At 41.5% G+C, this 15,252-nt stretch overlaps 1 protein-coding gene across 1 annotated transcript in view; it reads left to right on the top strand.

Moving 5' to 3' along the window:
* Positions 1 to 15,252, top strand: part of CAMK4 (calcium/calmodulin dependent protein kinase IV) — a 170,524-nt gene that overhangs the window by 139,225 nt on the left and 16,047 nt on the right. The window lies entirely within an intron of this gene.

The following is a 15,252-nucleotide window of genomic DNA, read 5'->3' as shown; positions in this document are numbered from 1 at the left end:
AGGGAGAGCTTAATTGCCACTTAAGGTTCAGGACAAAACAGACCAGGCCACTCGGTTTGGGGAAGAAAACAGAAAATAATTTAATGCAACATCAACTAAAACATACCCCCAAAACCCAAAACATAATCAAAATGAAACAACACAGAGTAATACATCAATGAAGAGTCCAACCAGCCTTTTTAAGAACACCTTCTTGCCACACCTCCCCCCTTCCCAGGCTCAGAGCCTGAACGGTTCGGGGGGGCAGGCAGTGGGGGTTTCAGTTAGTCTGTTCCCGATAGCTTCTGCCGTTTGTCCCTCCTCAGGACGGGTGAAGTCCATGCCAGTCCTCCCTGCAAGTCCGTGGGGTAACTCACACACACGGCAGCCCTGCACAGGCTGCTCCGACCCGCACTTATTCCAAAGGCTGCAGCTCCTCTCTGCCTCTCGTGTGGGGCTGCTCTGTGGCACACAGGCTCTCCAGCACGGCCTGGGCCATGGCCGTCTCCCCACACAGTCCCTCGCCCGTCCGGGCTCACTCACACGGAGCTGCTGGTAACTCTCGGTCCTGCCATGGATCTCCATAGGTTGCAGGGGCACAGCTTGCATTCTCGCCTCGGCTTGCAGAGGAGTCTCTGGTCTATTGCTTCTCCTTCCTTCCTCCTTCTCTGGCTGAAGAGTCCGCGTGGTCGCCTCCATCTTGTATCACTCTTACACCTCCTGCCTCGCATTCCAAATTCCCGTCCCCTAAATAGTGATCGCAGAGGCGCCAGATTGGCCCAGCGGGGCCGGAGGTGGGTGTGAACCCAGGAGCCGGGGGAGAGTCCAAAAACTCTTTACCGGGTCTTCACTGCAACCCGCTCCCCCTGTTACTAAGCCAAAAGCTGCTCCTTGCTAAACCATGACAGATACAGAAGAAGCAAGCAGCCAGGCTGTGGTGGGCAAGGGGAGTGGAGGCACCACTAGGAGGAGGAGGCAAAAGAGAAGGAAGAGAAAAAATAATAGGCAGCTGGACTCAAACAGGTCACTGCCTCCTGAACCTCCCAAGAAGATGCCTGGGCACCTAGCTGCCTGCGTTATTGCAGCACTGGCAACCTGCCCAGCAGTGGTCCCCTGAGACTGAATGGGAATGTTGAATATTTTTCGCTGTTGACCTCCATGAGACCATCCATGAGATGGATGATCTGACTGAGTTTGAAAATTTCCACAAACTCTGCTGAAGGAGGGGGAAGGAGTTTTCTATCCTAAGCTGTCTACTGCAGTCACTGCCCCTACAAGAGCTGTATTATGTAGTCTTCTTCATAGCTGTACTCAGCATCAGAAGCAGTGCATGATTTGGCCTCCCCACACTTCTCGGGGAATTTTCCTGTGTACTCACAGCTTTCACAGTGAGGTACCTTTTTCTCATTTCTAGCCTAGAGATATTCATAGCTAGTTTCTGGTAGTTTTTCTGTGCCAAGAATCCCTTAGCTTAAATCCCTTCCTTCCACCCTGCCTGATCTATACCATGATGTAGTTATAGACAGCAATTAAATCCTCCTTCAAACCTTTACTTTGCATTGCTCAATAAGGCAAGTTTGGCATCATCTCATCACACAGCAACCTCTTCTGAAACCTCAAGTTTCAATACCTCAAGTCCTTTGCTGGAAGTACTTTATCTGCATTGCCCTTGGATTAAATATCCTTCCCATTTTGCCATTTGCCTGCTAATCTCTGTATCCTTCAGTGCATCCATCAGATAAAACAGTAATTGATCTGAAGTAGTATCAAATATCTTACTGAAGTCTAGACATGTTTATGTCTCTGATTGATGCATGAAGTTTAGGGAACCAAAACCTCTGAGGACAAGGAATTTTTGCTCTGTAAATAGACCATAGACAGAGCATTGCTTTTTCCTTCAGTATCAGTGTTTATGTTCACAGCTGCTGTGGAGCCCAGTGCAGTTGTGTTTTGATGATAAGGGATTCATCTGAGGTAGGAGTAACACCTCATATCCTGGAATATGTTAAAATTAGCTTTGATTTATCTTCCATTAGGACTTTTCAGTCTACTGAATCAGTCCAACCATAACCTGGTGTGGTGGTTTAGTCCAGTGTCCACCAAGTTAAAATCACACCCCCTTCTAAACTGGACAGGAGAGAGAGAGAAATATAACAAACGGCATGTAAGTTGAGATAAGGACGGAGAGATCACTCAGCAATTAGTGTCATGGGCAAAACAGACTTAGGGAGAAAAAGATTTGATTTATTGAAGGAACAAATATGAGCAGGGAGATGAGAAATATATGTAAAACCATCTTAAAAACACCTCCCCCCACTCCTCCTTCTTCCTGGGACTCTCCTTCCTTCCCCCTGGCAGCGCAGGGGATGGGGGATGGGGGTTGGGGTCACTTCATTATAGATGGGTTTTGCCGCTGCTTCTTCTCAGGGGGAGGCCTCCTCACACTTACCACTGTGAGGTCCCTCCCCGTGGGAGACAATCTCTCAAACTTTTCCAGCATGGGGCCTTCCCATGGGCCGCAGCATCTCATGAACTGCTCCAGCATGGGGCCTCCTGTAGGGGCAGCTCCTCACACCCTGCTCCAACGTGTGTCACACAGCAGGAGAACAGTCCTTCTGGGACAGACTGCTCCAGCCTGAGTCCCTCACAGGATCACTAGTCCTGGATCACAAGTCCTGACAGCAAACCTCTGGCCTGGGCTCCTCTTGCCCCACAGACTCACAGGACCTGCCAGGAACTTGCTCCAGGATGAGCTTCCCATGGAGTCACAGCCTCCTTCAGGCATCCACCTGCTCTGGCCTGGGGTCTTCCACAGATGGATCTGTGCTCCCTGGTGGCTTCCATGGACTGCAGGGGCACAGTTGCCTCACCATGCTCCTCACCACAGGTCACAGGGGAGTCTTTCTTTCAGGGCCTAAGCACTCTCCTCCTCCACCTTCTCCACTGACCTTGGTGTCTGTGGACATGTTTTCATATTCTCACTCTCTGTTGCTGCTGCAGTTTAGCAACTGTGCAACAAATTCTTCTCCTTCTCAAATGTGGTGTTACCACACCACAGAGGTGTTACCTCCATCACTAATAGGCCAGGCCTGGGTCAGCTGCTGTGTCCAACTTAGAATTGACTGGCCCTTGCCCTATGAGCTACATGGGAAGCTTGTGGCAGAACTTTGTTTAAAGAAGCCACCCCTGTAGCTCCCCTGCTACCAAAAAAAACTGGCCCAGGCAAAACCACTACACCTGGAAAGACTAAAGGGGGCTTGAGTTCCTTTTGCTTATTTTTATCACACAAAGAAGTGAAAGAGGTGACAGAGGATGCAGAGAAGGCGAAGTACTGAATGCCTTCTTTGCTTCAGTCTTTATGGCCAAAGGTTGGCCCTCGGGAAGCCCAGCCCAGCAATGATAGTAGGACGGCCTGGACAGCAGAGGACTTGCCCTGGGTGGCTGAGGAAGAGGTTAAAGACTTTTGGTAAGCTTAACACTGTTAAGTCAATAGGACCTGATGGGATGCATCTAAGAGTACTGAGGGAGCTGGCTGATGTGATTGCTAAGCCGTTCTCCCATCATTTTTGAACAATCATGGAGGACAGGACAAGAAGGATGACCCAGGAAACTACAGGCCCATCAGTATCGTCTCATCCATGGAAAGGTAATGGAACAACTCATCCTGAATGTTGTTAATAAACATATGAAGGAAAAGATGGCTATCATGGGGAGTCAACATGGATTCACCAAGGGGAATCTATGAGGGCATAACTGACTGGTTAGATGAGGGGAGAGCAGCAGATGTCATCTACCTTGACTTCAACAAGGCTTTTGACAATGTGTCCCATAACATCCTCATCAGAAAGCTCAAGCAGTGTGGATTAGATGAGTAAACAGTGAGGTGGATCGAGAGCTGGCTGATTGACAGAGCCCAGAGGGTGGTGATCAATGGCACTGAATCAAGTTGGAGGCATCAGTTCTGAGGCCAGTCTTGTTCAACATCTTCACCAGCAACCTGGATGAGGGGACAGAGTGTACCCTCAGCAGGTTCACTGACGACACCAAACTAGGAGGATTGACTCATTCCCCAGAAGGCTGTGCTGCCATTCAGCAGGATCTCGACCGGCTTCAGAGTTGGGCAGAGAGGAACCTACATGAAGTAGTCAAAATACCAAGTTTTCTTTTCCACTCCATAGCTGTGAGTTTTGGTAAAATATGTTACATAACACTACAATTTTGTTCTGGTCAAATATTTTTCCAAGGTTTTTCTGAACTCTGGGAAGACTATGGCACAATAACTGAGAAACTGAAATTTAGTTTTTGGAGGTTCTTTTGGAAATCTCCATTGTAATAGGAAAATTTGGGATTAAATGAAGATAGATCAAAATAGAAAAGAGAAAAAATACATGGGGAAACAGGATTCTCAAAAATTTTCCTGACAAAAATAGCATTCTAAATGAAATCACTTGCTGTCTCTTTCAGTATTAGTGAATCTCTTAAAGGAGAATATTTATAGCCTTATGCACATTAGACACCAATAATATGGTGAGTTTTTAAACATCAGCAATGTCTCATAGACTTCTGGACTAGCGCACCAAATCTACAGGGAGATGTCTTTGTTAGGTGGGAATTAAACTTCCCGATTTTGATCAGTTGCTGATCTTTCTGAAAACTGAGGAGCTGACAGAAAGTTTAGGTTACAGTTCAGCATTTTTGTGGGTGGCATGTGGTATTTCAGAATTCCAGTTGTTCAAAAAATGAAAGTCAGTTGCCTTGGTAAGGTTGTCACTTTTCCCAGCAGAACGTGAATTGTTCTTTTGCATTCAAGAGCCTGCGCAAACCATGTAATAATCCTTTCCAGAAAACTCATAATTATATTGGTATGCAATCTGAGATAGCTTTTCAAAGGAAGTAGTCACCTACATAATAGAGATCTCCACAACCTCATCATCCTAACCTCCTCCTTTTTCTGGTGGATTAGAATTTTTTAACTCTCTTCCAGTTATGTTCTTACAGGCATAATTCATCTTTATGGTGCCAATTTTTTAAAATATACTGTTTCTTCACAAGTATTGCTGGAACCTTGCCATACACAACAAAAATATTGGTTCTTACTGTCATCAGCTGCAGGCAATTTAGACTTGCAAACCTAGAATGGAAAAGGATCTTATGGTATGGATTCTGGCTGTTCCGGGGATCCTAAATAACTGTCCATGAAGATTTTGTTATTTTATTTTTTTTCCAGATGAAGAGGGCACTGAATGTCTGTGGTAGAGCTGCAGTACACTTCTTTTCTGGTTTTGAGTGTAAACTTTGTAGTACAAAACATGGAAGGGTAGGATAACAGGCAGATTGAGCCTATGAGGTAAACTCTGAGCAAGGAAGTTCCTGAGGCGTGGTGTGGCTGCCAGACATGATGTATCATTTTCCTTCCTCATTTTGTAATAGGAAGGTCTGTGTGTCACTGTACTGTGAGGCTGGGATCAGTCCAGATCAGTTTGATACCCCACTCCTATGCTTTAATGTAATGGGAAGTAGAAGACTGAGGTGGCCCTTTGTATCACACAGAGTGAGGGCTCACTTCCATGCATGTAGACTTTGAGGGCTGTGCTGTTTAGAGTAATGTTTTTGTAAAAGTCTATAAAAAAGTAAAGGACTATTATTCATTCATTATTCTTTTTTAAATCATGATCTAGACAGTCCATTCTTAAATGTAAGGTCAGTGTTAGGCTTACCAAATGGTGTTTTTACATGCAGTCCAAACTTCACAATTTAAGTAAAGCAATATAATTAACCCAAAACAACATCTGTGTGTTATGCATAAATAGGAATTCCAAGGCAGAAATGCAAGCTTTTGTTAGATACAATGACATGTTCAGGACCGCTGTAGAAACAGTAAAGCCTCATCACACTTCGGAGAGTGGTAAGAGCTACTCTAAGTGAATTTAGTCAAGCAGAGAGCTTGTGTGAGCTGTGCAAAACTACAGAGGAAATGAGTGCCAGTACCAAGGGTGGGACTGCTAGTTTTGGGCTCTTGCTTTATGGAAGAGATTTTGAGAGAGATTTTGTTTAGCTCTTCTTATTTTTTTTTCTTTGCAACTTCTCCTTGTAGAGGGGAAAAATGTGTTCTGCACCTTGGCAGCTCTCACAGATCAAGCCATACATGTTAAGTAAGTTCTGCCCACTGCAAATTTGTGGCAGTACTCTGTGTCTAATACCGTGATTCTTTTGAACTTCTTTGCAATTGACTGAGTTTTCCCCAAGGAACCTATATCTGTCATCTTTTCGTTACACAGCCGGACAGAGGGCAGGGACATGGTGGAGACTGCTGCAGGAAGGTTTTCCTGCAGAAGACATCTGGGCAGTTGTAGGAAGAGAAAAAAAATAGTTGTCTTAAGCACCTCCGAGACACAGAAAAAGAAAGTTTAAGTAAAGTGGCTGTGTGGGGAACAATGCTAATGTATGATAATTCTTCACTGCAAGTGAGTGGCTCTTCTGGATGGATTAAAGATGAAGCCACTATAGCCGAATTCGTTCTTCCTACTCTGATGCTGTGGCCTTTGTAAAGTTTTAAGAGGAGAAATTCATTCCACCACAAACAGTTAGCTCTCTGCACAAAGCCCACTTGTTTGGGATTCGTGTGGGAAGGTGTGTGCGTTATCCTTCCCTACATATGTCAAATAGTACAGAAATGACTGTACATGGCTTGCTTTGATCACACCTGGTATGGTGCTGTCATCCTTAAGGCTGCTTCACTCTTGAACAGGGAACATTCAAAAGACAAAGCTGTTTTCAAATGTAAAATAAAATAATTGTGGAGATTGCAGCTAAAACTTTGTATAACCAATTTGCTTAATTTAGAACTTTCCTTCTGAGCGCTCACATAACTATGAATATAGTAGACCAGCAAAGAAAATGAACAGATTTGAATTTATGCACCCATGCTGATGCATTTCTTAATACTTGTTTATAATATACAAATTTATTATCTGAAATAATAAATCAAATTAGTTGTGTTAGTCGTACTTATGCAAACTACATGGGCAGTTATTCTTTGTTCCACTAAAACAATAATCTGTTAAATGAGTTTAACTGAACTAATTGAAGTATTATGAAAATGTTTGGAAATTGGTATATCAAATGGCAAACATAATGGCATACTCCGTTTTCTCAGAGCAGCCAGTAAAAGCAAGACAAGTGAAAAGGGTAGTCTTTCTGCACAATGTTCGGAAATGCTTTCATTATTTAGTGCTTCTCTAAGACTCCATTTTGTTGTTATCCAGGTATGGAAAAACAAATATATGTTGCTGAACCATATCCAGAAAGTGAATCAATGTTGGTTTTGTCTTTTGCAATGATAAAATGGTTTTCTTTTCATTCATTCCCAAAGTATGACAGTATGACTGTAGTGAGGGAATTGTGGCAAAAGGAAGATTATGCTGTGTATGTAACTTGTTTTCACACTGTTATTTCTGGAGTCTTTTTGATTCCCGTGGAGCTGGGTTCTGACAGTATCATGACAGTATCTTTTTTTTAAAGCTCGTTAAGAAAGAATTCTTAGACACACTCCTGCAGCATTTCTCAAAACAGTCTCCGCATTTCCAAAATAATGTCAGTCGTTGTTTCACACTTGGTAAAAAAAAATTATTTTAGTCTTAAGTGAATTTTTCATCCTCCAAGCAACCAAGTGCACTTTTCCATAGTCAGCAGAAATCAAGCTATCCAACTCCCAAGGCCAAAGCATAAAGGATTGCAGGTCCTGCTCTGCATTCCAAGTTCTATGCTGCCTGAGAGATAAATGAAAGCACAGAAACAGGCACCTCATAGTAGCTATTTAAGTAAAGCACATATCACTTGAAACAGTGGAATTTTACACGGACTTCAGTGCGGTCAGAATGGTCTCAACAGCAGATTGTAATGTATCCCCATTCACCTTTTGCACTTGTAAGTCAGACACCTAAAACACAGCTTACATGTCACAACACTTCTAAAGATGTGGAACCTGAGGTGCAGAGGAACTGCATAATTTGCACTAGGATAAGACTACAGTAGCTCCAGGTGACATTTCATATCCTTGTATCATTCTGTAATTTTTGTTAAATTGTTGGAGATATGAATTATAAACCATCTGATACACGCAGAAGATTACAACAAGGCATGGAACCTGGCTTTGCTTTTCTACATAGATAAGGTGAGCTCACTTACCTTCCTAGGAATAGAAAATAGGAATGTATATTTTTTTAATTTGTCCTGTTAGATTATGAAAAGGTTTTTTTAAACTTTCTCCTCATGCCTTCAGAAACTTTAACAATTAGCCACATCTCTATTAAACAGTATACAGCTGAAATCCAAGTAAATTACTGTGCATTAGCTTCCATTAGTCAATGACACACCTTTGTAAAGGCTACAGAAAAAGCTTAATTGCAAGTCTAGACATTCATGAAAAGGGAAAAAAAAAGACATGTTCCTTAAAGTTTCTTAAGGGTGTAGTGACTTCATTTATAGCTGAAGATGTCCAGTACTGAATTGGTATGTATTGATTTAGTTCTCCCTTCAGGATCCTGCAGACTCAATGTTATAATAAATTCAACAAGCAAGTCCCAAATATATTCTGCAGAGTAATAAAACTGGTAGAAATTTTCCTTTTGAAAACATTGAGTGAGTCTGGTATTCGTGAATGTGGCAGTCATATTAAAGGCATCCTGGCAGAAATTCATATAATGAAGCCACTACCCCAGCCACATGAAGACCACAGGTTTCTTGCCACTGCTAAGCCACAGAAAACCATCATATTGTCTGAGTAGAAAAGGAAGTGCTACATCCTTGATCCAGAGCCTTTCCACAATGGTGGCTCCTCAGCACTAAGCTGAGAGGTAGTATACACTGCCCTGGGAGAGCAGGTGTGAGCTTGAGGTGCAGGTAGATCTCCCTTCCACGTCACTCATGCAGTGCTCCGAGGGAATGGGGTTTATACGTGGCAGGAGGGTCTGCAAATCAGGCCAAGGGCCAGTAATCAAGACAGGCTCACAGAGGATTTAGGGTATATGCACAAGAGTACCTAGAGGGTACTCACTGCTCCTAGAGCTGTCGCTGCTGCATGGTGTGTGTCCACTGAAACACTGAAGACAATGTCCAGATTTGGGATCTCATTGTCATCAAAATTCTTTGGTTAATGCGGAGACATCATGAAACCCAAAGGCATGCAGCTCACAATCACACTCACAAGTGAAAACAAAGACTTTGCCCTTACTTGCTGACAGAAGGCAACTTGCAGCTCTGCCAGCAGTGGCCCCAAGGCTGCCAGAGAGACAGCAGGGCCCTGGGAGCATAGCAATGTGGTCAGGGTTTCTCATGCATCCACCTGAATGAAGGTCAGTGTTCCAGGATGTCACATCCTGGAGCTAAACACAGGCATGATGTATACAGAAGGCTGAAAACAGGACAGGTTGTTTAAGCCTGAGTTAGAAGAGAGCAGGAGTTTGAGGGCTAAAAGTCAGAAAGGCCTGGCAGAAAGTAGGATGCATCTAGTGGGAGATAAAAAGGGTAGTAAAATCAGTCATCTTAATCCAAAGAAACCCAGGTGAAGGAGGCCTACTGAAAGATGTCTAGGAGAAGGCACCAGTGGTTTTGTCTTCTTTCTTTTTTGCTAGTTTTCAGTAAAAGTTCAGTAATAACTAGACGCCTAGCACAATTAAGAGCAGTGACTGAGCAGTAAAATGTAAGCCTTAAACAAGAAAAGATTGTCAGACAGTATTCAAATCATTATGATTTTTTTTTTAATTGGCTGCACCCAATGACCTTTGTAGTACAATCTTTAAAGAACAAGTTTTTTAATTCTGAAACAGATTTAATAGAGAGCACTCATTTCTGATGGAGGCTGGACAGAAAAGCAAATGTGTGTAGTACTCAAAGAGGAAGAAGGGAGGAATTGTAGACCAACTGCCTTAATTCCACTTTCCAGAAAAAAATCTGCAATAAATAATGAAACAAAGGAAGATGAGGCATCTGGGAGATAACAAAACAAGAAGGTCAGCAGCAAGGCAAGTTTTTGTTGTGATCAAGCCATGCCAAATCAGTCTGATTTTTTTTTTCTCAGAGTAAGAGGCATTGTTAGTAGAGGAGAAACAGAAGATATCAAACATACTTGACATGAGTTAAACTTTGGTACTTGTGTCACCTGCCAGTGTCACAATAAAATAGGAAAATGTGATCATGATTATGTGATTTTTAAGCTGGATTAAGTTGTCTATACTGAGATAATGTCTATCATTATCTAAAGAGCAAGAATGTGAGTGTTGAGGAAAAAATATTCTCTGGTCTGCTTTTTTAGTGTTTTTGTTGACAACCTTGAGTAATGGAATTGAGGCTACTCTTAGGAAAATTTTAGACAACATGAAATACAGAAAAACTGTGAATATGTTGGAGAGTAGGATTAGAAATTAAATACCTTTGGTAAAGTTCAGTGTCCTTTCTGTACTGACCAGGACAGATTTGTACGTGACGTTGAATAGTCAACAGTAAAAACATGGGACTGGGAACAAAACAGAAAGGACCTGAAGGTTACACTAGAACAAAAGGCAAACAGAAATGGGATATGTTCCAAAAAAAGGCAAATAGATTTATGAATGCACCCTATAAATTTTGTCAAGCCACAACTGGGATACAACTGATGCAGGAAATTACAGCCTGGAAGACAGCAACAAGAATGATTACATGGTAGCAAGCTGCAGAAAAGGGAATAATTTTTCTGTCTCCACTGTATAGAGGAAACAAAGTAATGGGTTTCAGCTGCCCCTGTCAAGATCCAGGTAAGTCACAGGGAAGTACTTTCTAATAGTCAAGATAGCACAGGCCTGTAATAAATTACATGGAGAAACTGTAGAGTCCATAGTGTTGTAGATTTTTAAGCATAAATTAGACAAACAACCATTGTAGATGAAACTGATACTGCCAAGAGACATAGAGAGCAGTAGATGATTCAGGTTCATTTCAGCCCTGTTTTTCTACAGTTCTGTGTAATAGGTACCATAAATAAAATAAAAGTAAAAAGGCCAGAGTTTTAAGCAGTCTTCATTTGTCCTTTTGTTATAAAACCTAGTTAGACAGGAACTCGAATTATTAAACAATGAAGCAAAGAGCAAGAGGAATTCTCATGCAGCAAATAGAAAGAAGCTGTTGTGTTTTTTTAAAAAAAAAAAAAAAAATAAAAACCCCTTTTGGCTGCAGTCATAGTTAGATTCACAGCAATTGTTCAGTCATGAGTTGCTGTTGTGTACCACAGCAATAAAGGCCAAAAATAGCAAGTCTTTCAGAAAAGAGGCTATTTATTATTCCCACCTGGTGTCATACTGCGTCTATTCTCAATATTTATTGAAGAGCAATAACACTACCATACTCAGTTTTGCTACAATAAATTTCTCTTAGATTACTGGAGATACTCTACATAGTACCTCAGTGTTCCTGCAGCACAGATGGTTCACACTGGCCTACTTACCTCTCATTGGCCAAAGCAGTTGAAAAAGAAGTGTCATCATAGAATGTGCAAATATGTTTTTTCACTATTTATTTGTTTCCTTTGCATTTACATTCACTGATTTAATACAGACTGCTCCGGTTCTCCCGTGTTTCCATGTCACGTGTTAATTCGCTTTCACTAAATGAAGTAGCCGTATGTTGTTTGAAATCAGTACTGTCTCTAGTTATAGCACCTGCCTTGATGTAGTGTTCAAAAAAAAAAACATCCAGGGAGAAGGTGCATGAGAAATCACAATTTCTCTTCCCCGTGGTGTCGGACAGGTGGTCAGTTGAAACTGCCATGCACAATGAAGACTTTTTCCACAAAATCTTCTTCCACAGACCTTGCTGTGAGATCCTGTGAACGCCTCTTTCCCATCTACATCTCAACAAGCCAGACAAGGGGCTGTTATTCTACAAGTAAATCTTACATTTTAGTACATAGATGCTACAGGACATAATTAGAGCTAAATATGTTCTCATGTTGTTACCATGGAAATGCAGAATTCTGATGCAAATGTAAGTTTCCTGTTTCCATCTTATTTCACTAACACAAATGAGCAGAGCTGCGATCAGATGACTGCCATGCCTTTATTTTCATTTAGTGGTTGGCAGTGTTGACTGAAAATTAGGAAAAAAGTGAAAACAGAACATTTTAGCTACTGGAAAAGTATCATGTCAAAATCACATTTTGTGTGTATGTAGTGTCAAACGGTTGTACAGCACTATGCATGTAAAAACTCGTCATCCATCTTTAGAATTCAAATGTTTTTCCAGTCTCATCCATATTTTACAGTTGGGGAAAGTGGCATAATTCAACAGTGCCTGAATATAAAGTGGGTCAGTACGCTGCTCTGGTCTGATACCCAGGCCTTGATCCTCTCCTTTAATCACATCATTTAGTCATTAAGAGACATAGCATGTAAATAGTAGAGCACAGGTTATCTGTTTTACCATGAAAGTATGTAATGCCTGAAGCTGTACTCCACACTGGGAGAGTCTTTGAACTTAGGCTGTGGAGGCACTGTTGCAAAGGAACATGACACTTCTTTAAATCAATATGTGAGAAATAAAGTGAAAAAGAATCAATATAGAGAGTATTTAAGTCAAAATAAGTGTTATACAAAGTAGATTATCCTAATTTAACTAAACCCATTTCTAAAGCAAGATAGTTTGACTCAGAATAGTGTTCATATGTATACAAGACAATGTAATTACCAAGTAGTCTTCAATGTCAGGAGCTATTATGATATATGGGGCCCAAAGCTGTTGGAATTGGTGAAAATTTGCAAGCAAATCCCATGGTATTTACAAAGTAAAGGAGCAATATTGAAGATGGATAGTCTTGGAAGGTCCTGTTCATAGCAAGTTGTGGAGCAAGAGATGCAAGTGTCACTCAGGCAGGTCACTCAGGCAGGAGGACAGGAGACAGATGCATGTGCTGGAGACCTTTAGTAACATGTTTTACAAAAGTCTAGCCAGCAGTCTTCTCCCTCAGCGGGCTGGGGATCCATGAGGCCTAACTGGTACTTTTGTGTGGTTGAAGAATAGTGAAAACACTGGGGTGGTTTTTGGGCTGCTTTACCCTTTTGTCAGTTAGTTCACTACAGAACTATTTACCCCATTGCCCAGCCTCAGTAAAAAAATTGGCAGGAGGCTTAGGTCTCAAAAATAGGAGATACCAACAGCGAGTTTGTTAAACCCATGACCGGGCGCTGATCAGAGCATCACAGGTATCATCTCCTGCCCAAATATTAAGTCAAGCAAAAGAAGCAATGGGAGAGAGAGGCCAGATCAGCAGGAGCTTAGATTAGGGATTTAGCAATCATGACAGAATCTAGGCAGAATCAGGGAAAGGTTAGAGAAGGTACTCTGAGTAGACAGGAGCTCTGAGCTAGGTTGCTGGGGATATAAGGGTAGATGTGGTGTGAGGGAGGGCAAGAGTAGAAAAAGGGTACACATGAAAGAGAGCTCAGCCTATTGCAGTGACAGTATTTGAAAGATGAAGGCTAGGTTACTAAGGCAGTTCACATCTGTGAATCCTATGACTTTTCTGCAAATGGCAGACTAGGTAAAGGAGGGAGATTTTCCTACATGGACTCTTACAAAGTCTGTAATAAAAAAAAATAACGTTTCAAGCTTGATACTAATCTGTTAAAAAGTCAGCCAATTATGAGGCGCAAGCATGGTTAACAGACGTCATCAGTTACGGCTTTTGTTATGTCCAAGAAGGAGCCCTGCTAGCCAATCTTGGTTTGCAACTTAAAAGAGGGGAAATGTTGAACAGCTTCTCCTACAGTTTTTTCCAAATTTCTCTCCCACAAAAATATGATTTTGGATAGAAGAGAATTTCTATGTCTTCAGCCTTGCATAAAATGTCTTTAAGATTGTGGGCCTGTGTAAAAAGGAACCTGCTGAAAGACTGGAGGCTTGCCTGGAACATTTCTCTGTGCAAACTTTGTCAAAGATTTTTCATACAAATCTGCATTATCGGCATTCGACTGAGCAATCATGAAATGTCTGATCCTTTTCACTCCTACAGAGTCAGATGAAGTGATTTGCAGCACATGTGAATGCAGATCCGTTCATACATCTCTTTCAGTTGACTCCAACTTTTGGTGCACTCCCTGTGTGCCACTCTTAATTCTGCATGTCAAACGTGTCAGTGATGTGAGATCCTGCGTCTTTGCTGCAGTTGTGTCTTCATTGGCAGAAAAAAGGGTTTTTTTTTTTAAGGAGGGACATGATTGTGTGGAGCCATGGAGGTCTGACCACATTAAATGATGTATCAGAAGGCAATCCATCAGTTCCCATAGATTTTTGCCTGGTTTTACTTTGTGTAACAGATGAGACAAGCCCTTGAATTTCACTGTGGAGTAAAGTAGGTGAGAGCCTTTGGTAGATCTCCATAAGCTGCATCATGAAAATACTGCAACTTTAGGATTTTAGAGAAAGTCCACAAAAAACCCATTAATTGCACTGTAAGAAATACACACTGAAAAAGCTCTCATTCCAGTGAGATACACAATCAAGAATGCATCTGGATGAATATTCGACCATTTGTTATTTGGTACATAATAGTGCACACACATTGGTGTTTTTTAATAGTGAAAACACAGCTTAGAGAGATGCTTCTAAAATGGAGACCAGGAGACTTTGAAATAAAATAACGTGATTCTATTCTTAGTGATCTTTCTTCCAAGGCTTCTGAAATGTCTGCTGAATATTTTGTCAACAAGAAATACAGAATTTATTTAACTAGTTTATCCTCTTTTGTCTGTCAGTATATATTATACACTGACTATAGCAGTGTAAGAGGCAGACATATGTTTGAGAAAGTCTTCTTTCTATTAGTGCGAGGCATGAACAGCATCTTTAAAGGAATTCAATGGTGAGTGAATTCACATGTGCTTTGACAAGACAGTCTACTCTTGGGTGGTTTTAAAACCTTTGAGAAATCTACTCCAGGGACCTCAAGGATTTTGTAGTTGGCCCAGGACACCTACTACATCCTTTCTACTCAAAGTTATCTGCTTAGTAGTCTGAAAGTTGTATGTCCATTTTCTTTCCTCTTGGAATATTATAACGTGCAGAAGCTATCTTCCTCTGAGACAGTTTGTGGTATCTCAACATCCATTAGATTGCTCTCTGGAAGCTGCCAGTATATTTATAAAGCAAATTATACCTTCTGAGATATTTTTCTTCTAAAATGGATATGATGTTATCTTTGCCTTCCTAAGTTTTAGTTTCCTGTTGGGATTACAACATGCATCTGAG

This window comes from Colius striatus, chromosome Z (assembly GCF_028858725.1).
Source record: "Colius striatus isolate bColStr4 chromosome Z, bColStr4.1.hap1, whole genome shotgun sequence".
In the NCBI taxonomy this organism is placed as follows: Eukaryota; Metazoa; Chordata; class Aves; order Coliiformes; family Coliidae; genus Colius; species Colius striatus.
Note: the sequence above shows the minus strand (reverse complement) of the source record. Positions and strands in the feature narration are given on the sequence as shown.